Below are 23,895 nucleotides of genomic sequence, written 5' to 3' on the forward strand. Positions count from 1 at the left end.
GTATCTTTAAAGAATCTGTCTGCCAAATTCTGGCCCCCTCCACCTCGTCCCAGGTGGTGACGCTAAGGTGCTCACAAGGGACCACAAGCTCCTTTTCATGTTGGGTCTTTTTTTCCCTTAGATTCATGCCCAGGTCTGCAGAAGGCTTGGAAAAGGAGGAGAATGATGGCCATGCTGGTAAGGCAAAGGGCTAGGAGTGAGGCCTTCTGGGTTCCAGTCCCAGTTCTCTATTGGCATATCTGTATGAAACAGGAAGTTGCTTGACTTCTCTGTGCCTAAGTTTTCTCATCTGGAAAATGGGGCTATTACTACTTCCCTACCTCATGGGAGTGTAGCAAGGCTTAACTCACTGGAGCTTATAAAGTGTTGAGAGCCTTAGATAGGAAGTGCAAGGCAGGGTGGCAAATCTGTGCTCATCTAGGAACTTCACCGTTGTCTCTGTGTTGCACATCAGGAGACAGCAAGATTGGAACTCAGATACTCCTACTCCAAAAGAACAAATCCCAGCTGCTTGAACTAAAGGAGAATCTCCATCAGCTCTTCTGTACTTCACCCCAGGGTTTCCAATCTACCCTTGAAACTGAAAATCAGACTGGAGATCTCAGCTGAATAACACCTGCTTTGATATCTTAGGTACTGCCTGTTTCTATTCATGATGGAAATACCAGGAGAAGAACCTTTCCTGTGGTACTGTGGCAAAACTGATTTTGGTCCTGGACATCTGAGAACTGCAGAAAAGGTTTGGTTCTGGTCTTAAGCAAATATTTGGGTCAGTTCTTTTTTTCATGGAGGACCAGTTGGAGCACTAGGTGTGGCAGTAATGATGAAGACACAAAGGAGTCAAGAAAACAAGAGGGGAATTTGAGGTACATCTAGTTTTACTTTAGCATTGTATAATCCAGAGGTTGTGAAACATTGTTAAATCAGAAAGTGACATGCACTCTGGTAGCCTCTTCAGCCCCACCTGGCAGCTAGTTGATGCTTCTCACTCTGCTTCTCCCCACGTACAATTCTAGGTGAGCAGAAGATTGTCACTCCTCTTCTAGCTTTGGCAAGCAAATTGTGACTCCGATCACCCTAAATGAAAATCTTTTCTCCTTGCATCCCATTAAGTAGTGCAAAGAAAAGTTTCCCGAGAAGCTGTCTCTGTAGCCTCTAGGCATGCTAGGCTCTCAGCTTTTATATCTGAAAGAGCTTTAAGATTATACCACAGTGGAATGTTGGTTAACACCATGATGCTGATTACTATACTGGAGACTAAATTTAATCCTTTGTACTGACAGGAGATAGGATTTCCCATTGCTAAGTGCTAATGCATTAGTTCTTAATGGTAGCAGCTGTGTATCTATGCCTAGAAAATGTTTAATGTTGTTGCCCATATTGATTTCATTAAAGGCAATCCCTCTATTTATTGGGCCAGATTCTCTCTTGTGTCAGGATCTACTTGGCACAGGAGCTAGGGCATTTGTCAGGGAGCTGAAACTAGCTTCCTTATTTTTAAGCTGCCCTGGTCTCAGCCCTGCTATAATATTAGAGTAGACTAGGAGCTGCACTAAATTATGACAGCTGGCAATAGTTCCTAAAAGATGATAAGCCATCTCAGGCTTGCCATAGGGAGCTTCATTCCACCCCTTGACTGCCCCATCATGCCCACCCTCTCTCTAATATGTCCCTTATGTGGGATTGGGATTGAGCATTGGGCATAGGTGCCAACTCCGCCAGTTTTATGCAAGTTGAGAATTCTCTGCCAGAGGAATGCTTAACATGGTAGCTGTGGCCAGATTACATCCCCTCCGCACAGCTCAAACGGTACAAGAGGCCTGGAAGAGGGGCAGAGAATTGGGCCCAATTAACCTAATTCTTTCTTTTTTAATCTGAGTTTATTCTAGTAGAACAATACATGCCAATCAAGGGTATGTCTAATTCTTTCCTATCTCATTCAGCCAGCACTTGTCCTTATCTTAGTTGCCAAAAATATCCCCTGCCTCTTCTCCCTTTCAAATGTTGTTCATGCAAGATTGGCCTTGCAGCCCAGACATACAAGAGTAATGCACATATCTTTGGTTTAGCTCCGTAGACAAAGAGGATTCAACTGCTGCGAGTGGGGAATTTCCATCCGTGGGACTCATCTACAGTTACTGGGGAGTTTTCGAATGGGATGGATCCAAGGTGAAAGTCTTTTTTTGTGGATTTTAGTTTCTATTTTAATGGCTCTTATCATATGATCAGTGTGTCTCCTGAGTTATTGTGGCACCCCAATTTTCAGTGCTCTCGGTACCAGGGCAGGGACAAACAATCTTACAAAGACACAGCTAAGGTATTGTGAAAACAAAAAAAATCTCTTTCCTTTACTCTTTTTCTAGCTCTTATCTCCTCTACTTTCTTATGGTGTCCGTGCTCATGAGTACTGGATGCTGGCATTGGCAGGAATACCGAAGCACCTGTGCAGAAACAACTTGCATTTATAAACAGAGAATTAGAGGGGGTATAAGAAATCCAGGACTAGAACTACAGTGTGTGGTGTAAATGGGTGCAAGTGCCACTGACTTCAGCAAAGCTATGCCCATTTACACCTGCTGAGGATCTGGCTCAGAGAAGGTAAATCAAATTTTGAGCCACAGTGACAACTTTCCTTTTTTAAGCGAAGTGTGAAAGGTGTTGTGTCCAAGACCCCCACCACTTCCCCTCCTCAACAGTCACTCACGTGTGTCTAACTTCACTTGGGGGGACTGCTCTCCAGTCACTGTACTCCTGGGTATGCAGTGATGAGCTGCCAAAATCTTAACAACCGGTTCCCTATAAAAAGTTCTGATTTAAGGGTGGGGAGAGCGGGGGAGAGGCCAGGGAGAGATCATCGTGGGGCCGGAGGCCTCTGCAGGGCCTGGGCCAATTGCCCCACCTGCCCCCTCCCCTCTCCTCTGGCCAGCCCTGGAGCTTGCAGCAGCCCCCCACCCACCTTGCTGGACCATTCAAAAAGTGGCAGCAGGATGACTCCAGAGCTCAGCTGGTGCCGGCAGCTGGCCACGCTGCAGCTGGGGAGAAGTGGGGGAAGGGCCGGGGGAGCCTCAGCCTCCCCAGCTGGGAATCCTGGGAGCAATAGGATGGTCCGGCCCACAGACCAGAGTTCTTTGCCCACCCTCTGGCCCTTTAACAACCGGTTCTCCACGGAGGTTTAATTTTAGCAACCGGTTCTTGAGAACCTGTGGGAACCTGCTCCAGCTCACCACTGGGTATATGCAACGTGATGCCAATCCGAGAGCCCTTCAGCTGTTTTCAAAGCCAACCCTAATGCCTGTCATGAGAGTATTAGGAAAAGACCACCTAGAAAATTGTTTCTTATTTGTATTCTGTCCATGCCTGGAAGCTCCACTCAGGGATGGGGCCTCCTTGTGCAAAGCACTGTACACACATTTAATGAAAATATGGCCTCTGCCTCCAAAGAGTTTACAGGCTAAGCATATGATGAGAGACACAATAAATGGCGGAGCACAAGGTAACAGTGAGATGATTAGGACTGATATAATTCACAGCAGAGCTGCCTAGCGATTTGTCAGATGTTTGGTATGCCTCACCGCAGCAGGGAGTTTTAAGGAGGAATTTAAAGAAGAAGAATGTAGAGGCTGTGTAGAGTTGTACCATAGAACAATAGATGATAGGACCAGAACACCACATGAAAGGTTATCCTTGTGGTACTTCTTGCCCATCCAGAAACAGGGAGTACTTTAAATACTTAGCTGCAAACTGACCGTCGGAATCTGACCATGTTATTATCTGCTATTCTTTGTTGTTATTAGTTCTTTGTATTTCCACAGTGCCTAGAAGCCCCACTTACGGACCTCGACCCCATTGTGCTAAATGAGTGTCCTTACGCAGTTCTCAGCTGGTGTAAATTGACATTGCTCCATTGATGTCAACAGAACTATGCTGATTTACACCAGCTGAGAATCTGCCCCGCAGTTTCCTTGATGTATCTTTTCCAGATTCCCAGTCAAAACTGGTAGCACATTAATTGTTTAAGATGGATTAACTGTACTGTCTAGTTTATGATGTAATTTGTGCCATTTGTTGGATGAGTCTCATTGGTTCATTAGTAGTTTATGTTGATAAGTAAGTTTTTCTTTTTTTTAATTTTTGCTTACAAAAAAAACTCCCTTGCTTTTGAAATCTGGTAGGACTGAATATTTGGCTATATAAGGAGATGTCTCCTTTTACTCTAAAATCAACTTGCAAGCAGATTTGCTAGCGTTGATCATTTCAAATGCAGCTGTACTGAGCTGGATTTGATGATCTACTGGAAGATAATGCACCAACAGCGTTGGGAGTAAAAAGCTTTGTATAATCAAATATATTTATATATTTTGCCATATTGACCAAGTGCATAGGGTTAGACTGGGGGATTTAGCCACTGGCACCCCCCAGGGTCTCTTATCCACATCTGCCCCTGGTGGAGTTTAGGCACAATCCCTTCTCAGTGTTCTTAGGCCTTGTCTACACTACAAGACTATTTCGAATCTACTTAAGTCGAATTTGTGTATCCACAGTAAATACACTAATTCGAATTTCTGAGTCCACAGTAACGGGGCTGGCATCGACTTTTGAAGCTGTGCACTGTGGGAAGCTATCCCACAGTTCCCGCAGTCCCCGCTGCCCATTGGAATGCTGGGTAGAGCTCCCAATGCCTCCTGGGGGAAAAATGTGTCGAGGGTGCTTTTGGGTAACTGTTGTCATTGAACCGTCAATCACGCCCTCCCTCCCTGAAAGCTCCGGCGGGAAATCTGTTCGCGCCCTTCTCTGGTCTGTTACAGCGCGGACGCCACAGCACTGCGAGCATGGAGCCTGCTGCGATCATCGCTGCACTTATGGCCGTTGTTAACTCCTCGCACCTTATCGTCCACCTCTTCCACAGTCAGCTGCTGAGAAATCAGGTGAGGAGGCTCCGGCAGCACGGTGAGGACAGGAATTCACAGAGTGGCGCAGACCTGTCACAAAGCAGGGTACGCCGCGCAGTGGAGATCATGGTGGCAATAGCAGATAATAAAGATCATGGTGGCAATAGCAGATAATAAAATGGGTCAAGTTCATGGTGTGGAACGGCAATTCTGGGCCCGGGAAACAAGCACGGACTGCACAGTGCTGCAGGTCTGGGATGAATCACAGTGGCTGCGAAACTTCAGGATGCGTAAGGGCACTTTCCTTGAACTCTCTGACTTGCTGTCCCCTGCCCTGAAGCGCCAGGACACCCGGATGCGAGCAGCCCTGAGTGTGCAGAAGCGAGTGGCCATAGCCCTCTGGAAACTTGCAACGCCAGACAGCTACCGGTCAGTAGCGAACCACTTTGGCGTGGGCAAATCTACCGTGGGGGTTGCTGTGATTGAAGTAGCCCACGCAATCGTTGAGCAACTTCTCTCAAAGGTAGTGACTCTCGGAAACGACCAGGACATCATAGATGGCTTCGCCGCGATGGGATTCCCAAACTGCGGTGGGGCTATAGATGGGACTCACATCCCTATCCTGGCACCAGCCCACCAGGCCAGCGAGTACATTAACCGAAAGGGCTACTTTTCAACGGTGCTGCAAGCACTGGTAGACCATAGGGGACGTTTTACCAACATCTTCGTTGGGTGGGCGGGCAAGGTTCATGACGTGCGTGTGTTCAGGAACTCTGGTCTGTTTAAACGCCTCCAGGCAGGTACTTTCTTCCCGGACCACAAAATAACGGTTGGGGATGTGCAGATGCCTACACTGATCCTCGGGGACCCAGCCTACCCGCTAATGCCCTGGCTCATGAAGCCCTATACAGGCGCCTTGGACAGAGAGAAGGAACTCTTCAACTACCGGCTGAGCAAGTGCAGAATGGTGGTGGAGTGTGCTTTCGGACGTCTCAAGGGGAGATGGCGGAGCTTACTGACTCGCTCGGACATCAGCGAAAAGAATATCCCCGTAGTTATTGCTGCTTGCTGTGTGCTACACAATCTCTGTGAGAGCAAGGGCGAGACCTTTTTGTCCGGATGGGAGGTTGAGGCAAATCGCCTGGCTGCAGTTTACGCTCAGCCAGACACCCGTGCCGAGAGAATATCCCAGCGGGAAGCGCTGTGTATCCGGGAGGCTTTGAAAGCAAGTTTCCTCGGAGAGCAGGGTAACCTATGACTCTCCACTTGCTTTCAAGAGAAACTGACCCTGGGCCTGTGTCTGTATGTGTCGATTTCGATCTGCGGTTACATACCCCGTTCTCCAAGTTTCCCCCACTTCCAAAGCACATTTTAAAGCAAATTAATTGTTACACTCATTATTAATAAATCTTTGTTTTACTTTGCATTTCTGTTCAGGTGTTGAAACATGGACGCATACTGTGCTGGGCACGGTGTGCACTGATGTACAGACCGCTTGTTCCATAGAGGAATGACATCCTCCTGCTCCTACATAGGTCTCTGGGGTGGGGGACGGTTGCAAGTGGTTGTGCATGAAGGGGAGGGATTGCAGGAAGGGGTGGGTTTGCAGGAAGGGGCGAGTGGTGCCTTCTTTGGATAGGGGTTTGGATGACGGCAGTGGGCTGCGGGTTTGGGCGTAGGAAGGGGTGAGGGCTCTTGTTGGGGCTCAGGGCAGCGGAGAGGCTCATTGCTATGGTGGAAGTGCATGGTAAGGGCAGCGTGCCTTAACATTAAGGGGGTGGCAGGCGCTAGGACCCTGGACAAGCATACACATCACAGAATGACCCGGGGCAGCATACACCACACAGAGTGACCCTGGTGCCTACTGACTGCAGTGTGTGTGTGCCCTGCAGTTGATCATGCCCCCAAGTCTGTACCCTGGTAATGTAGGCTATACCGTGCAATTATAAATCCCCTCCCCCCACCCATATACAAAAAAATCCTCTGACACGAAAGACGTGACCGAAACAGTGAATAACAGCAAACAGCTTTTAATAATCTAATACACAGTGGGGGGATGAAACTTGGATTTGGGACTGGGTGAGCCTGTAAGGGAAGCACTTCTACAAATGTATAGCGTGAGAGGTGTGTGGTACATTAGCGCTATGCAGTGGTGCAGTGACAGTTCTCACGGCCCCTACCGCCCCTCCGTCTTGTACTTTTGGGTGGGGGGGGCAGGACTTCTTGGCGGGGGAGGGCGGTTGCAGATACACTGCAGGGGGGCTCTGTCCTCCTGCCTGCGGTCCTGCAGAACATCAACAAGGCGCCGGAGCGTGTCCGTTTGCTCCCTCATTAGCCCAAGCAGCGTTTGAGTCGCCTGCTGGTCTTCCTGCCGCCATCTATCCTCCCGTTCGATGTGTGTGCGATGCTGTTGACATAGGGTCTCCCTCCACTGTCTCTGCTCTGCCGCCTCGGCTCTGGAGCAGGCCATCAGTTCCGCGAACATCTCGTCCCTAGTCTTTTTCTTTCGCCGCCTAATCTGCGCCAGCCTCTGCGAGGGGGATGCCGGGGCAGTCCGGGAAAGAGCCGAAGCTGTGTGATGGGAAAAGTAACTGATTTCCTTGAACAGATACATGTTTGCGAACAGTGAACACAGTCTAGTCAGTTTCTCTGAACAAGACCATACAGGGCAACAAGTCTCACGAGATCTCAGGACAAGTTCGAGATTTCGGAATACGCTCTCATTGGCTGCGGCATTGCACAGGAGAGCGGACAAGTGGGGAGAGACAGCTGAATCCGTCTAGCAGACAGTCCTGGTAAGCCTTACAGTACATTCTGCTTATCAGTTAATGGATAGCTGTGCCCTCCCGCTAAAGGCAATCTGGAAATCATATACTCTGACCCTTTTCTAGCCACTCCCACCAGTGCACGGGAAAGATCAATGTATGCTTTTCCTATGTGGCCTACAACACGTGGCTGTTAAGCGAGGGTCATTGTTATGCAAAGTAAAAGTCAACCATTCACAACAGTAACAATACACTAATTGCCCTAATTAGATGCAGCATTTCATGAACGAGATCACCCTGATGCGGGTCCCTCGGAGTCACAAAGAGCAGATGCTAAGGGAAGCCCTGCAGAGACCAGGACCATATGCGGCCATGCTTGTGGAGGCGATGATTCCCATCTACATAAGGATGTCCTGGCGCGGAAGAGTGTGCTTCCACGGAGCACCCAACAAGGCACCTCTCCCCAGGAACCTCCTGCGGAGGCTTTTCGAGGACCTAAATGAGACCTTTCTTGAATTGTCCCTGGAGGATTATTGTTCAATCCCTATATGTGTGGACCTACTTTTCATATAGTTTTTCATTGAAAATTTTATATATAGTATTTCTATTTTTTTATACCTGTTTTATAAAAAATAAATGTTTACATGTTTCTAGCACTTACCGCCTGATCCTTCCCCTGATTCAGAGTCCAGGTTAACGGCCGGGGAGGGTTGGTAGGGGATCTCTGTGAGGGTGATGAAGAGATTCTGGCTGTCAGGGAAAGCGGTATTGTGTTCGCTGTCGCCTGCGCCGTCCTCCACAGACCCTTCCTCATCTTCCCCATCAGCGAACATCGAGGAGGAACTGTCCAGGTTCACTATGCCATCCACTGAGTCCACGGTCACTGGTGGGGCAGTGGTGGCAGACTCACCTACAATGGCATGCAGTGCCTCGTAGAAGCGGCATGTCTGGGGCAGGGCTCCGGAGCGTCCGTTTGCCGCTCTGACTTTTTGGTAGCCTTGTCTCAGGTCCTTGATTTTCATGCGGCACTGCATTGCATCCCGGCTGTATCCTTTCTCTATCATTGCTTTGGAGACCTTCTCGAAGGTCTTTGCATTCTGCTTGCTGGAGCGCAGCTCCGACAGCACAGACTCCTCGCCCCACACACTGATCAGATCCAGGACTTCCCAGTCTGTCCATGCTGGGGACCTCTTTCTATTCTTGGATTGGCCGGACTCCTCTGCTGGAGAGCTCTGCATCATTGCAGGTGCTGTGGAGCTCGCCCCGATGTCCAGCCAGGACATCAGATTCAAAGTGCCCAGACAGGAAAATGAATTCAAATTTTCCCGGGTCATTTCCTGTGTGGCTGGTCAGAGAATCCAAGCTCCGACTGCTGTCCAGAGCGTCAACAGAGTGGTGCACTGTGGGATAGCTCCCGGAGCTACTAAGTTCGATTTGCATCCACACCTAGGCCTGGTCTACACTAGGATCTTAAATTGAATTTAGCAGCGTTAATTCGAACTAATCGCTCAACCGTCCACACCAGGAAGCCATTTAATTCGAACTAGGGGGCTCCTTAGTTCGAATTTGGTACTCCACCCCGACAGGTGGAGTAACGCTAAATTCGCACTTGCTAGCTCGAATTAGGCTAGGTGTGGATGCAAATCGAACTTAGTAGCTCCGGGAGCTATCCCACAGTGCACCACTCTGTTGACGCTCTGGACAGCAGTCCGAGCTTGGATGTTCTGAGCAGCCACACAGGAAATGACCCGGGAAAATTTGAAATCCTTTTCCTGTCTGGACAGTTAGAATCTCATTTCTTGCTTTGACATCGGGGCGAGCTCCGCGGCACCTGCAACGATGCAGAGCTCTCCAGCAGAGGAGTCAGCCCAATGCAAGAATAGAAAGAGATCCCCAGCATGGACAGACCAGGAAGTCCAGGATCTGATCGCTGTGTGGGGCGAGGAGTCTGTGCTGTCGGAGCTGCGCTCCAACAAGCGTAATGCAAAGACCTTCGAGAAGGTCTCCCAAGCCATGACACAGAAAGGATACAGCCGGGATGCGATGCAGTGCCGCGTGAAAGTCAAGGACCTGAGGCAAGGCTATCAAAAAGTCAGAGCGGCAAACGGACGCTCCGGAGCACAGCCCCAGACATGCCGCTTCTACGAGGCACTGCATGCCATTCTCGGTGGGTCTGCCACCACTGTCCCACCAGTGACCGTGGACTCAGTGGATGGCATAGTGAGCCAGGACAGTTCCTACTCGATGTTCGCCAATGGACAAGACGACGAAGGGTCCGTGGAGGAAGGCGCAGGCGACAGCGAACACAATGCCGCTTTCCCTGACAGCCAGGATCTGTTCCTCACCCTCACAGAGATCCCCTACCAACCCTCACCGGCCGTGAACCCGGACTCAGAGTCAGGGGAAGGATCAGGCGGTAAGTCGTATAAACAAGAAAATATTTATTTGCTCGAAAACATGTATACCAAAAATATAAATTCTATCTATAAATACTATATCTAAAAGTTTTTAAAGGGAAACTAAACGAACAGTAGGTCTACACAGATTGGGATGGAACAATAGTCCTCCATGGACAATTCCACAAATGCTTCAAACAGTTCCTCAAATACCCTCCGCAGGAGGTTTCGAGGAAGAGGTGCCTTATTTGGTCCTCCGGTGAAGCTCACTCTTCCACGCCAGGACATCCTCAGATACAGGGGAACCATCGCCTCTACCAGCATGGCCGCGTAGGGTCCCGGTCGGTGAAGTGCTTCCCTTAACATCCTTTCTTTCTGCACTCGAGAGACACGCCTCAGGGTAATCTCGTTACTGAAGTGCTGCATCTAATTAGGGCAATTAGCGAATAGTTACTGTTCTTAATGGTTTACTTATACTTTGCATAACAAAGCCCCGCGCTTAGCAGCCACGTGCTGTAGGCCACACAGGAAAAGCATACATTGATCTTTCCCCTGCAGTGTCGGGAGTGGCTGCAAAAGGGTCATAGTATCTGATTTCCAGATTGCCTTTAGCACGACGGCACAGCTATCCGTTAACTGATAAGCATAATGTACTGTAAGGCTTACCAGGACTCTCTGCTAGAGGGATTCTGCTATCTCTCCCGACTTCTCCGCTCTCCTGTGCAATGGCGCAGCCAATCAGAGCGTAGGCCAAAATGTTGTGCTTCTCTGGAGACCACGTGACACTTGTTGTCCGGTACGGTCTTCTTCATAGAAATTGACTAGACGGTGTTCACTGTTCGCCAAAATGTATCTGTACAAGGAAATCACTAACTTTCCCCATCACACAGCTTCGGATCCTTCCCGGACTGCCCCGGCATCCCCCTCGCAGAGACTGGCAATGATTAGACGGCGAAAGAAGAAGACTAGGGACGACATGTTCGCTGAACTGATGGCCTGCTCCCGAGCAGAGGCTGCAGAGCAGAAACACTGGAGGGAGACCCTATGTGAGCAGCATCGCACACTCATGGAACGTGAGGATAGGTGGCGGCAGGAAGACCAGCAGACCACCCAAACGCTGCTTGGTCTCATGAAGGAACAAACGGACACGCTTCGTCGCCTTGTTGATGTCCTGCAGGACCGCAGGCTGGAGGACAGGGCCCCCCTGCAGTGTCTCTGCAATCGCCCTCCCCAGCCAAGAAGTCCTGGCCCCCCCTCACCCAAAAGTACAAGACGGAGGGGTGGTAGAGGCCGTGAGAACTGTCACTGAACCAGAGCAGAGCGGCCGTGTACCCCGCACTTCTCACGTTAGAAATTTGTAGAAGTGCTTCCCTTATAGGCTCAGCCAGTCCCAAATCCAAGGTTCATCCCCCCACTGTTTATTAGATTAATAAAAGATGTTTGCTGTTAATCACTGTTTCCGTCATGTCTTTCCTGTCAGAGGATTTTTCGGTGTATGGGGTGGACAGGGGTTTCATACTTGCACGGTATAGCCTACAGTACCAGGGTACAGACTTGGGGAAAGGATCAACTGCGGGGCACACACACACTGCAGTCAGTAGGCACCAGGGTCATTCTGTGTTGTGTATGCTGCCCCTGATCATTTCGTAATGTGTATGCTTGTCCAGGGTCCTAGCGCCTGCCACGCCATTACTGTGAAGGCAGGCTGCCCTTACGATGCACTTGCAACGGATCCACGAGCCTATCCGCTGCCCTGAGCCCCAACAAGAGCCCTCATCCACGGACAGATAGTCACCCTTCTCCCACACCCATCTCCCCTTCCCACGCAGAAACCCGCAGCCCACTGCCGTCATCCAAACCCCTATGCAAAGAAGGCACCACTCGCCCCTTCCTGCAAACCCTCCCCTTCATGCAGAACCACTGTCATCCGTCCCCCACCCCAGAGACCTATGTAGGAGCAGGAGGATGTCAGTCCTCTATGGAGGAAGCGGTCTGTACGTCTGTGCACACCGTGCCCAGCACAGTATGCGTCCATGTCTCAACACCAGAACAGAAATGCAAAGTAAAACAAAGATTTATTAATAATGAGTGTAACAATTAATTTGCTTAAAAACGTGCTTTGGAAGTGGGGGAAACTTGGAGAACGCGGCATGTAGCCGCAGATCCAAATCGACACAAACTGACACAGGCCCAGGGTCAGTTTCTCTTGAAAGCAAGTGGAGAGTCATAGGTTACCCTGCTCTCCGAGGAAACTTGCTTTCAAAGCCTCCCGGATACAGAGCGCTTCCCGCTGGGATATTCTCTCGGCATGGGTGTCTGGCTGAGCATAAACTGCAGCCAGGCGATTTGCCTCAACCTCCCATCCGGACAAAAAGGCCTCGCCCTTGCTCTCACACAGATTGTGCAGCACACAGCATGCAGCAATAACTACGGGGATATTCTTTTCGCTGATGTCCGAGCGAGTGAGTAAGCTCCGCCATCTCCCCTTGAGACGTCCGAAAGCACACTCCACCACCATTCTGCACTTGCTCAGCCGGTAGTTGAAGAGTTCCTTCTCTCTGTCCAGGGCGCCTGTATAGGGCTTCATGAGCCAGGGCATTAGCGGGTAGGCTGGGTCCCCGAGGATCAGTGTAGGCATCTGCACATCCCCAACCGTTATTTTGTGGTCCGGGAAGAAAGTACCTGCCTGGAGGAGTCTAAAGAGACCAGAGCTCCTGAACACACGCGCGTCATGAACCTTGCCCGCCCACCCGACGTTGATGTTGGTAAAACGTCCCCTATGGTCCACCAGTCCTTGCAGCACCATGGAAAAGTAGCCCTTTTGGTTAATGTAATCGCTGGCCTGGTGGGCCGGTGCCAGGATAGGGATGTGAGTCCCATCTATAGCCCCACCGCAGTTTGGGAATCCCATCGCGGCGAAGCCGTCTATGACAACCTGGACGTTTCCCAGGGTCACCACCTTTGAGAGCAGTTGCTCAACGATTGCGTGGGCTACTTGCATCACAGCAACCCCCACGGTAGATTTGCCCACGCCAAAGTGGTTCGCTACTGACCGGTAGCTGTCTGGCATGGCAAGTTTCCAGAGGGCTATGGCCACTCGCTTCTGCACACTCAGGGCTGCTCGCATCCGGGTGTCCTGGCGCTTCAGGGCAGGGGACAGCAAGTCACACAGTTCAAGGAAAGTGCCCTTACGCATCCTGAAGTTTCGCAGCCACTCTGTGTCATCCCAGACCTGCAGCACTATGCGGTCCCACCAGTCCGTGCTTGTTTCCCGGGCCCAGAGTCTCCGTTCCACAGCATGAACTTGACCCATTGCCACCATGATCTCCACTGCCCGGCGTACCCTGCTTTCTGAGAGGTCTGCGCCACTCTCCTCACCGCGCTGCCGGAGCCTCCTCGCCCGATTTCTCAGCAGCTGACTGTTGCAGAGGTGGACGATAAGGTGCGAGGAGTTGACAACGGCCATAAGTGCAGCGATGATCGCAGCGGGCTCCATGCTCGCAGTGCTGTGGCGTCCGCGCTGTAACCGACCAGAAAAGTGCGCGAACAGATTTCCCGCCGGCGCTTTCAGGGAGGGAGGGCGTTTGTGAGTGACGGTTGAATGATGACAGTTACCCAAAACCACCCTCGACACATTTTTCCCCCAGCAGGCATTGCGAGCTCTACCCAGCATTCCAATGGGCAGCGGGGACTGCGGGAACTGTGGGATAGCTTCCCACAGTGCACCGCTTCCAAAGTCGACGCTGGCCCCGTGAATGTGGACTCAGAAATTCGAATAAGTGTATTTAGTATGGATACACAAATTCGACTTCATAAGGTCGAATCCACAAATTCGAACTAAGTTGATTCGAAATAGTCTTGTAGTGTAGACAAGGCCCTAGCCTAATTCGAGCTAGCCATGTCGAATTTAGCGTTACTCCACCTGTCGGGGTGGAGTACTGAATTCGAACTAAAGAGCCCTCTAGTTCGAATTAAATGGCTTCCTGGTGTGGACGGTTGAGCGGTTAGTTTGAATTAACGCTGCTAAATTCGAATTAAAGTCCTAGTGTAGACCAGGCCTTAGTGTATAAGGGCACATGATGTCCTGCAATGGGGTTGGTTCATTGTAGTCCCCTCTTTGTAGCTCACCAAAGTTGCACAGTAAATCAGTGGTAGATCATGGAATAGAACCCAGGAGTCCCGGCTTTCTGTCCCCTGCTCTAACCACCTTACAATATCTGTTTGACAGAGGTGCTGTTTGAGTCCATAATGTATGTTACATGATTGCAAAAAAATAAAAAGTGTGTGAAATTCAGTGTATAACATCAATGTGGGAAAAAGAAAGTAAACTAGCTGACTTGGTAACATGAACAGGGACCCAAATTCTTAGTAGGGGTCAAATCCTGCCCCTGGATACATGTGTAATACAGCTGCACAGAGCAGGTGATCTCATCTTCCTGCTAGTAGCTGGTTCCAAGAACTATCAACTTACTATTATTATACAGCTAAAGGAACTCTTCTGTAGTTCAGGTGGAAGAAGTCTATGCTCCTGGTACTGAAGAGCCTGGAGTTTGATCCTCACTGATGACTGTGGTGTCTGTGTGTCTATGTGGCCATAGTCTGTTACACATGTACTCAACTCCTCTTGAAATGAAGCAAGCTGGTATCTATGGATGGTGCATTATGCCATACACAATGGGAATTCATGCACTAGAATTCTTTACACACAATTCTTGTGCACAAAGAAATACGTATGAATAACCTCAGTTGCGCCCTTGTCAGATGGTATTGGCTCAGAGAATACCTTCTTCTTTTATATGCTGCATCACCGTTATATTGCCATTACAACTTTGTGTCAGTCTAGATTTGCAAGTGTATAAAGCTCATGGGTCGGGGAATCACATTTTCTTCACCTACTAGTAGACGACACTTCCTGTAAAGTGTTTACTGTATTAGAAGGGGCAGGCTGATTACCATGACTGGACTACTGTAGTCACTGATGTTGTGCACTTGCATCCGAAGAAGTGGGTATTCACCCACGAAAGCTCATGCTGCAAAACGTCTGTTAGTCTATAAGGTGCCACAGGATTCTTTGCTGCTTCTACAGAACCAGACTAACACGGCTACCCCTCTGATACTGATGTTGTGAATAGTTACAAATTGTTTGACTTTGTCCTTGTAAGATGGAATCTCAGGGATTCAGAACCAGAAACTGGCTCTTCTTGTTGGCATTTCTGAATGACTGATGGGCAATTAAAACTTTAGGAGGCATGAAAAGATTTCCATTGTAAGAAAGATTGAAGAGGAAGAGTAGCACTGTTTTGTTTAGAGGGGAGAGAAATATGAGAGGCATGACAGTGATATACAAAATAATGAATGGTTTAGAGAAGGTAAATCATGAGGTTATATTTACCCCTTCTTATGGTACTAGAACAGGGGTCATTCACAGAAATTGAAAGGCAGACATTTAAAACCAATAAAAGGAAACACTGTTTTACAAAATACTTCATTAATGTGTGGAACTCACTATCAGGAGGAATCACTATAGCATTAAAAATGGATTGGACATTTATATGGCTAATGAGACCATTCAGTTATTACATTAGAAAGAAACAACAAACAGAAAGGATAGAAACTCTCATGTTTTGGGGCATATGCCAATTTTTAACTGGGGTGGATATTTCATGATTACCATTTACATGGTTCTTTGCACTTATCTCTGAATTATCTGGAATGGGCCACTGTCAGAGACAGGAGATGGGAATAGGTGGACCACTTGTCTTAGCTAGTACAGCAATTACTATGTATGCCATACAGGATTTTAGAAAACAGCCAGAGCAGCAGTATGTGTGTGTGTGTGTGTGTGTGTGTATATATATATGTGTGTGTATATATATATATATCTGTATATGTGTGTATATATGTATATGTATGTGTATTATATATATATAATTAGTCTATATATTGTATATTAGGCCTTGCATGTTGTTGTGTATATATTTAGTAAACATGGTTATTTGGATCCCACCATGCCTGTTGGTTTCTTAATATTATTATTTTCATGCAAAGGTCAAAAGACGCAACATTTTGTGTGTGTGTGTGTATATATGTCAGGGTTCCACAAGTAAAGCGGTGTTTGCCATCTCTCTGTCTGTAGCCTTCTACTTACATACAAACCTCAGGAAACATAACAACCAACATGGGCAAATCAAAATAAAGCTGAATCAAAACCTGGGATGTGAACACCCTTGAACTTTGGAAGTGTCCTAAATCCCTAGCTAGATCTGAATGTTGCGACTAGATCTTTGTCTAGGCTGAACAAACAACCTGCATCCAAACTTCCCCAAACCTTTGCAGTTTCAGTCTATTTCTAATCTTTTCCAAGTTGCACTGATCTCAAATTTGCTTTGGAAAGCCATTGCTGAGATTCTAAATCCTAGGCCTTGGCGTAGTTACTCCACGCTGCAGTAGGTCACATTCAGTAAGATGAGGGAAAGCTCAGAAACTCTGATAGCAAATTAAAGTTTCATTTAGTCAAGGTTTGCCAAAGAAATGTAAGAGTCGTGAATGAGATATCTGTAAGCTCACTCGGCAGTGCTTCTAAGCTTTGCTTCTATATATTTTTTAAGGATATATAATCTTATAGTACAATGCAATCTTTGATAAACACTACAAATGAAATATGTCTAAGTTTTGAAAAAACAACAAAAACCAGGGATGAAAAATGGAACAGATGAAGGGATGCCTGTTATTTCCGTGTCCATCGTGTTACATACACAGTGCTATTTGCATACTGCTATAACCTAATGGAGCAATGTTTTTATTAGTATTTAGTGAACACTGTGTGTGTGCTCTGTGCTTTATACTGAGGGCAGTCACTAATGCCCATGGAGCTTACAATCTATTCTAGTCACAGGCAGTTTAGTCAAACATACATGACGCCTAAGCTGAAAGTTCAAGCAGTGCAGATTTCATTAAGAGATAGGGCCGGATTTTCAAAAGCACTCAGTGTTGGCCTAACTGATCTCACTGAAGCTAGTGGAAATGTTTTTGCTGAGGTGTTTTTGAAAAGCCCACCCATATGTCCTATCACTGGTGGGTGGTCACTGACAGAACACTCTCAAGAAGGCTGCGTCTTAAGTAGAGATGGGACCCTAAGTTTGCTGAAGTTTGTATTTGGCTGTGAAATGTGAGGGTTTGACTCATGGCTGCCTTACTCCAATTTTAACCTGATTTATTTTATGCTGGTTACAGAGTAAAGCAGTAGTGGACCAGGCCTGAGTCCATCTCCTATCTTTAGTTACAGGCTGACCCCCTCCCCACCCAGCCCCACCCCACCCCATCCCTCCCCAAACACTCCCAAACTGTGGGAATGGGATTGTTCCAGGCCCTCTCTCATTTTCAAGAATGGGGTGTAGGTCCGGAGAGGTATGTCATTTAATGAACAAGAAGGGGAGAGGGGTTCCCAACATAGGTGGCAGAGTGATTTCATCTGTGACCTGACAACCATATTTTTTTTTTGGTGCCGTATATTGAACCTTTTATCATTTGCATGTTTTTGATGCAGGTTCCAGCACTTACATGTTTATTGCATCTAGGGCCAGATTCTCATTTACACTAAGGCCCCTTTATGCTGCACTAGCAGAATAAAGGGGCTTTAAAGTGGGCGTAACTTACATTGGCAGCTACTCTGAGGCCTCTTACACTGCTTAAAAGGCCCATTTCCTTTTGTGATCTATCTCCAGACAGGGGTCTTGAACCCTGCTGTTGTACCCTTCCTTGGGGAGAACCCCTGCAGGAGTAACTAAGTCAGGGAGAAAGCTCATCTTCAAAACCTGGTTTGAGTTGGCTCCTGGGCTGAGCTAGATCCGATTTCAAGGCAGATTTCCTACCTCAGACAAAATGGTGAGTCAGCAAATCTGGACCACAGATGACAGAAAACACTTACAGTCTTGAATTAGTTGGCTGTTGCCAGCTTACTCCATTGGCTGGAGGGATGGACTGGCCATTGCCTCCTGCAAAAAGGCTGGGGGAGGCACAAAGCATAGCCTGGAGGAGGACAGTGCCTTCCCTCTTGGCCTCATCAATCTCCCCAGCATATAGCCTCAGGCACTGAAATAGGCACAGTTCTAAAGACCAGAATAGAACAGAAGGGTTACCTGAGCTGTGCACTGGGATTAGGTTTTTCCCCGGGGAGGTAAAGCTTTAGTGATTCATCATTGAAGCTCCCATGGATTCAAAATGATTTTGCAGCAAATTTCAAAATCCTTGTGCGGCTTGTTCTGCAGAGAGCCAGGCATCAAGCAAAAACTGTTTGAAAAAAAAAAGTGTTAAAAACGAGTAACAAAATCACAGCAACAGCTGGCAGAGCTGCTACAGATAAGGGTTTATGAGCATTTCTGTTACCCTGTTGTTTGAGTGTTTATAGTTCAGCTATTAAAATTGGTTTTGAGCTAAAAATTGACATCCAAGTTGTCATCTCAGCAATATCAGATATGAGTGGGTATATTTTTAATGAAGTGGCTTCACTGTCTCACTGGCACAGTTTATGTCCACAAAATCTGCTCTTCCATTTCTGCATGCACAGTCCAATGGCAGGTGTAAATCTGTACAGGTACATTGCAGGTAGGTAGCAAGGCGGGAAATTATTCAAATTTGGGTCCACAGCTTATTTTGCGGTCTCAAACTGAGTTCAGCTGCCAGGAACCCAAGCTCATGCTGACTGAACATATACCCTATATTATCTCTATATAGGTTACCGCTGCTATAAATCACAGGGAGGTTAAATATTTCTCACGTCATTCATATTGCTATATTAAACCAAGTTTAGGTTAAATCTTTTCAGCCATTTTAAGTGGTGACAGTCAAAATCAATACTGAAATATTAAGCCAAATTTTGACTCCGGCACCTTATATGTGCATACCTCAAATGCTGAAGCCTGAAATAGAACAGCAGGACAGAAACTGTCCACCTTAGCTCCTGCTAGCTTCCCAGGGCTGTGTCCTTGGAGGCTGGAGTCATGGTGAGGGTTTATGGATCAGGGCTTAAGAGTACCAGGGTCTGATTCTTACCCACTTTCCCCACACTCCTCTGCTCCCCACTGGAAATTTTTGTCAGGGGTAAATGGCATCGGGAGCTGTAGAAGGGGCTGAGAACAGGGTTCATAATAACACTTTCTGCAGCAATCAGGTTTACCTGTTTAAGCAATTCTGTGCACTGGTTGGAAATGCTTTTAAACTTTTTTTTGCAATTAAACTCTGAAACTTTGTGGGTTGTTCAGGCATAGTTTGAACTAGGAACTTTAGATGTTTAAAAATAATGCACACTGGAAGTTTAAATCCTTTTATTGTTCACACTGGGCTTACTGAAAACCTACTAAAGTCCATGGGTTGCGTGGATATGTATGATGTGCACCATTACGATGATTCTAATACTACAGTCCAATTGACTTGAGTGTGCTAACTACACATGGGCAGCACTGCTGTTAATATACATGGGGTAGTAATTTACTGCTGTGAATCTGGGCAAGGATGCACATCTTTAATAATATAATGGGAAAAAGTTCTCTTGGAATGCTTATTTCTAAAGAGACTGTTCTGCACAGCAGGCAGTAAAGATATAGAGATACATCTTCATGAGCATGTATGTACATGTACTGGCACTTTAGGAATGTGATAGCCATTAGCGTGAATGAATATTCCTATTGTAATACTCGTATTTAGCTTAAATTGCAAAGAACTCTGATACAATCAAACAACCTCCTGAGTTTAGCTGTTGGTTTTCAGTGGTGCTTCCCAAACACAAGAATCACTGGGTTGGGTGGCTACTTGTAGGGCAAAGACAAATTTTGGCTAGCACAGTACACAGAGGAATAAGTGCACCCATCAAATACATCTGATCCTTTCAGTTTGTATCTTCTGCTGCCAAGGAGAGTGAACCTGCTGCATCAGCTCCCTGGGTCTTGCTTCCCAACACACAAGGTAGCTACATTTGTTCCCCTGCACATAGGCTCTTCCATGCCCATGAAAAGAGGAAGGAGGAGAATACAGAGAAGAGCAACATCCTGAGTTTTTGCTGGCAATGAAAATTATTTTCCTGTTTTAAATTATCATATAAGTGCAGAGATGGACCAAGGTCTAGCATAATGAGCATAGGTCTGAGCACGAGGCATCCAGGAGCTCTAATCCAGCCTCTGACTCACTAAGTTGCCTTTGCAATGTAGTTTAACCTCTTTGCCTCAGTTTCCCCATCTGGAGAATGGTGACCAGACAGTATTTGCCTGCCCCACAGGAGTGTTGTGAGCATTCGTTAATTAGAGTTTGTAAAGAGAGAAGCTTTCACTTCATTTAAAAAAAAATCCCTTGTTAATTTTATCCTCATTTGGCCGAAACCCCTGTATAATAATTCAGTCACTGGCTAGAGAAAAGAGGCCTACGATTCTGAATGAAAGACAAGAAAAAGAGCTGAGAGAAGGCCCTTGTGATGCTGATAGTGACCCTTTAATCATAGCAACACTGGGCAATAAGGTGTCCTATGGGGAAGTCATTCTTTTTTGTTTTGTAAATGGCCAGATTAGATTTATCTTATTTGGAAGTAATATTTTATTCAGCAAATTTACATGCCATACATAGAAAATCTACTATAGGTTTTGTATATTCGCCTGATTTTCCTCCTGCAGCAGGAATGATTGGCACAAGTGTCAGAAGCATCTGCACAAGGATCTGTCATGGTTTATAACTGATTGTTTTACTTGATTTTCTATAGGAGCCTTTCTTCTCTGTTAAGTTAGTTACTTATACTGGCTCTTGCAATAGTTTAAGGCTGAGTCATGGCTTTATTAACAAGATAAAAAGACCCAGCAAGTTTACGGTATCTTTATTATTAGGTCTTAGTAATTAATAGCTTTTTTTAAGAGGAGAAAGGGAAGCAGCATTAGTTGGCCATATACCATCAAAATTTGGAATGCATAATTCACCACTGCTCAGAGCAGGGTTTGCTAACATGGTGGCAAATATGACCAAGTCCTATATTTATACTGTCATTTTCGATCTGTCTTAGAGTTTTGTTTCTACTGGTGGAACTACATGAGTACTGAATGATGGGTCTAACGTTTTCTAGTGTGGACATTACTGGTCTGAGGTTGGGGCTAGGAAGTGGGAAGCCCTGGGTTGTAATCCTAGCTCTACCACTGACTTTGCTATATGGCCTTGTGTAAATCACCAGTATGCTCTAGGCCAGATTCTGATACCCTTACTCAAGGTGACTAGGTGCTCCCGAAGTGGCCCTATTAAAACCCCTGGGACCACTTGTGGAGTGAGATGCTACCTGAACTGGGTTGCTGCGTCTCCGTTCCCCGCTGTATACGCACATCATGAGAGTGTATGAAGGACTGACTGGTTAATCTTTTTAAGGTGCTTTGAAGATGTACAGTGCTATACAAGACCATTCTGAAATTACTTTTCTGTGAAGAGGAAACGGTGAGCCTGGTTGTCTAGTGTCAGTGTTCCCATACGGGGGAATTAGGCCCACAGGGTTTGGCAGCATTGACTCAGCCATTGAGAAGGAGTGCCACAATTTGATCTGCAGCAACTCCCTCGGGCCAGTGCTTGGAGGACGATGGACAACCTCCAGAGACTGCCATCTGTAGGAAGGAAAGTTGCTATGATTTGGGATGGGAATGACAGGGGAATACATTCCTTTCCCAGGCTGAGTTTTCACCAACCCCTGACGAAATGGTATATAGTCCTTGATACTTAGAATGCCACCACTCACATCCCTGAATACCCAGGACGCACACCCCAGTTCATATCCAGCTTTGCGGAAAGAAAGTAGAACTGCAACTAGAACCCGGATCTTCAGTTTCCCACCAGTGTGGTTTGCCTCTGAACTGAGGAAGCAATGATGGTAGCTAACCAAAGCCACCAGCAGAGATACTTTGTATGGGAGCTACAGTTCTGTTCCTTGCAATGATCATTAAAAATGAAAGAAAACAATGGATTTCAGGGCCCTGAGTCCCTGAAATGAACATTTCATGTATATAGAATCATAGAATCATAGAATTCAAGATCAGAAGGGACCATTATGATCATCTAGTCTGACCTCCTGCAAGATGCAGGCCACATAAGCCGATCCACCCACTCCTTAAGCAAGCGACCCCTGCCCCATGCTTCGGAGGAAGGCGAAAAACCTCCAGGGCCACTGCCAATCTACCCTGGAGGAAAATTCCTTCCCGACCCCAAATATGGCGGTCAGCTGAACCCCGAGCATGCGGGCAAGACTCTCCAGCCATACCCTCTGGAAAAAGGCTAACAATATCCTCTCATTGACCCATTGTACTAATTACCAGTGTGGCACTTAATTGACCTATTGACTAAGCCCGTTATCCTATCATACCATCTCCTCCATAAACTTATCTAGCTTAATCTTAAAGTCATGGAGGTCCTTCGCCCCCACTGTTTCCTTCGGTAGGCTGTTCCAGAATTGCACTCTCTGATGGTTAGAAACCTTCGTCTAATTTCAAGCCTAAATTTCCTCACTGACAATTTATATCCGTTTGTCCTCGTGTCCACATTAGCACTGAGCTGAAATAATTCCTCTCCTTCCCTGGTATTTATCCCTCTGATATATTTAAAGAGTGCAATCATATCTCCTCTTATCCTTCTTTTGGTTAAGGAAAACAAACCGAGCTCCTCAAGTCTCCTTTCATACGACAGGCTTTCCATTCCTCGGATCATTCTAGTGGCCCTTCTTTATACCCGTTCCAGTTTGAATTCATCCTTCTTAAACATGGGAGACCAAAACTGCACACAATACTCCAAATGAGGTCTTACCAATGCCTTATATAACGGGACTATCACCTCCTTATCCCTACTAGAAATACCTCGCCTAATGCATCCCAAGACCGCATTAGCTTTTTTAACGGCCACATCACATTGCCTACTCATAGTCATCCTACGATCAACCAGGACTCCTAGGTCCTTCTCCTCCTCCGTTACTTCCAACTGGTGCGCCCCCAGCTTATAACTAAAGTTCTTGTTAGTCATCCCTAAATGCATAACCTTACACTTCTCACTATTGAATTTCATCCTGTTACTAATACTCCAGTTTACAAGGTCATCCAAATCTCCCTGGAGGATATCCTGATCCTTTTCCGAATTTGCAATACCTCCCAACTTGGTGTCATCCGCAAACTTTATCAGCCCACTCCTACTCTTGGTTCCCAGGTCAGCGATAAATAGATTGAATAAAATCGGACCCAAAACCGAACCTTGAGGAACTCCACTGGTAACCCCCCTCCAACCCGACAGTTCCCCCTTCAATACGACCCTCTGCAGTCTCCCCTTTAACCAGCTCCTTATCCACCTCTGGATTTTCATTACGATCCCCATCTTTTCCAATTTAACCAGTAATTCCTCATGCGGTACCGTATCAAACGCCTTACTGAAATCAAGATATATTGGATCCACCGCATTTCCCTTGTCTAAAAAATCTGTTACTTTCTCAAAGAAGGAGATCAGGTTGGTTTGGCACGATCTACCTTTCGTAAATCCATGCTGTAATTTGTCCCAGTTGCCATCGGCCTCATGCTCCGTAACCACTCTCTCCTTTAAATTTTTTTCCATGACTTTGCATACTACAGATGTTAAACTAACAGGCCTGTAGTTACCCGGGTCACTTTTTTTCCCCTTCTTGAATATAGGAACTATATTAGCTAATCTCCAGTCAAACGGTACAACCCCCGAGTTTAGAGATTTATTAAAAATCATCGCTAACGGGCTTGCAATTTCACTCGCCAATTCCCTTAATATTCTAGGATGAAGATTATCCTAGAATATTGAACTCAATTGAAAAACCAGGCAAACAGA

The sequence above is a fragment of the Mauremys mutica genome, chromosome 3, assembly GCF_020497125.1.
Source record: "Mauremys mutica isolate MM-2020 ecotype Southern chromosome 3, ASM2049712v1, whole genome shotgun sequence".
Classification (NCBI taxonomy): Eukaryota; Metazoa; Chordata; order Testudines; family Geoemydidae; genus Mauremys; species Mauremys mutica.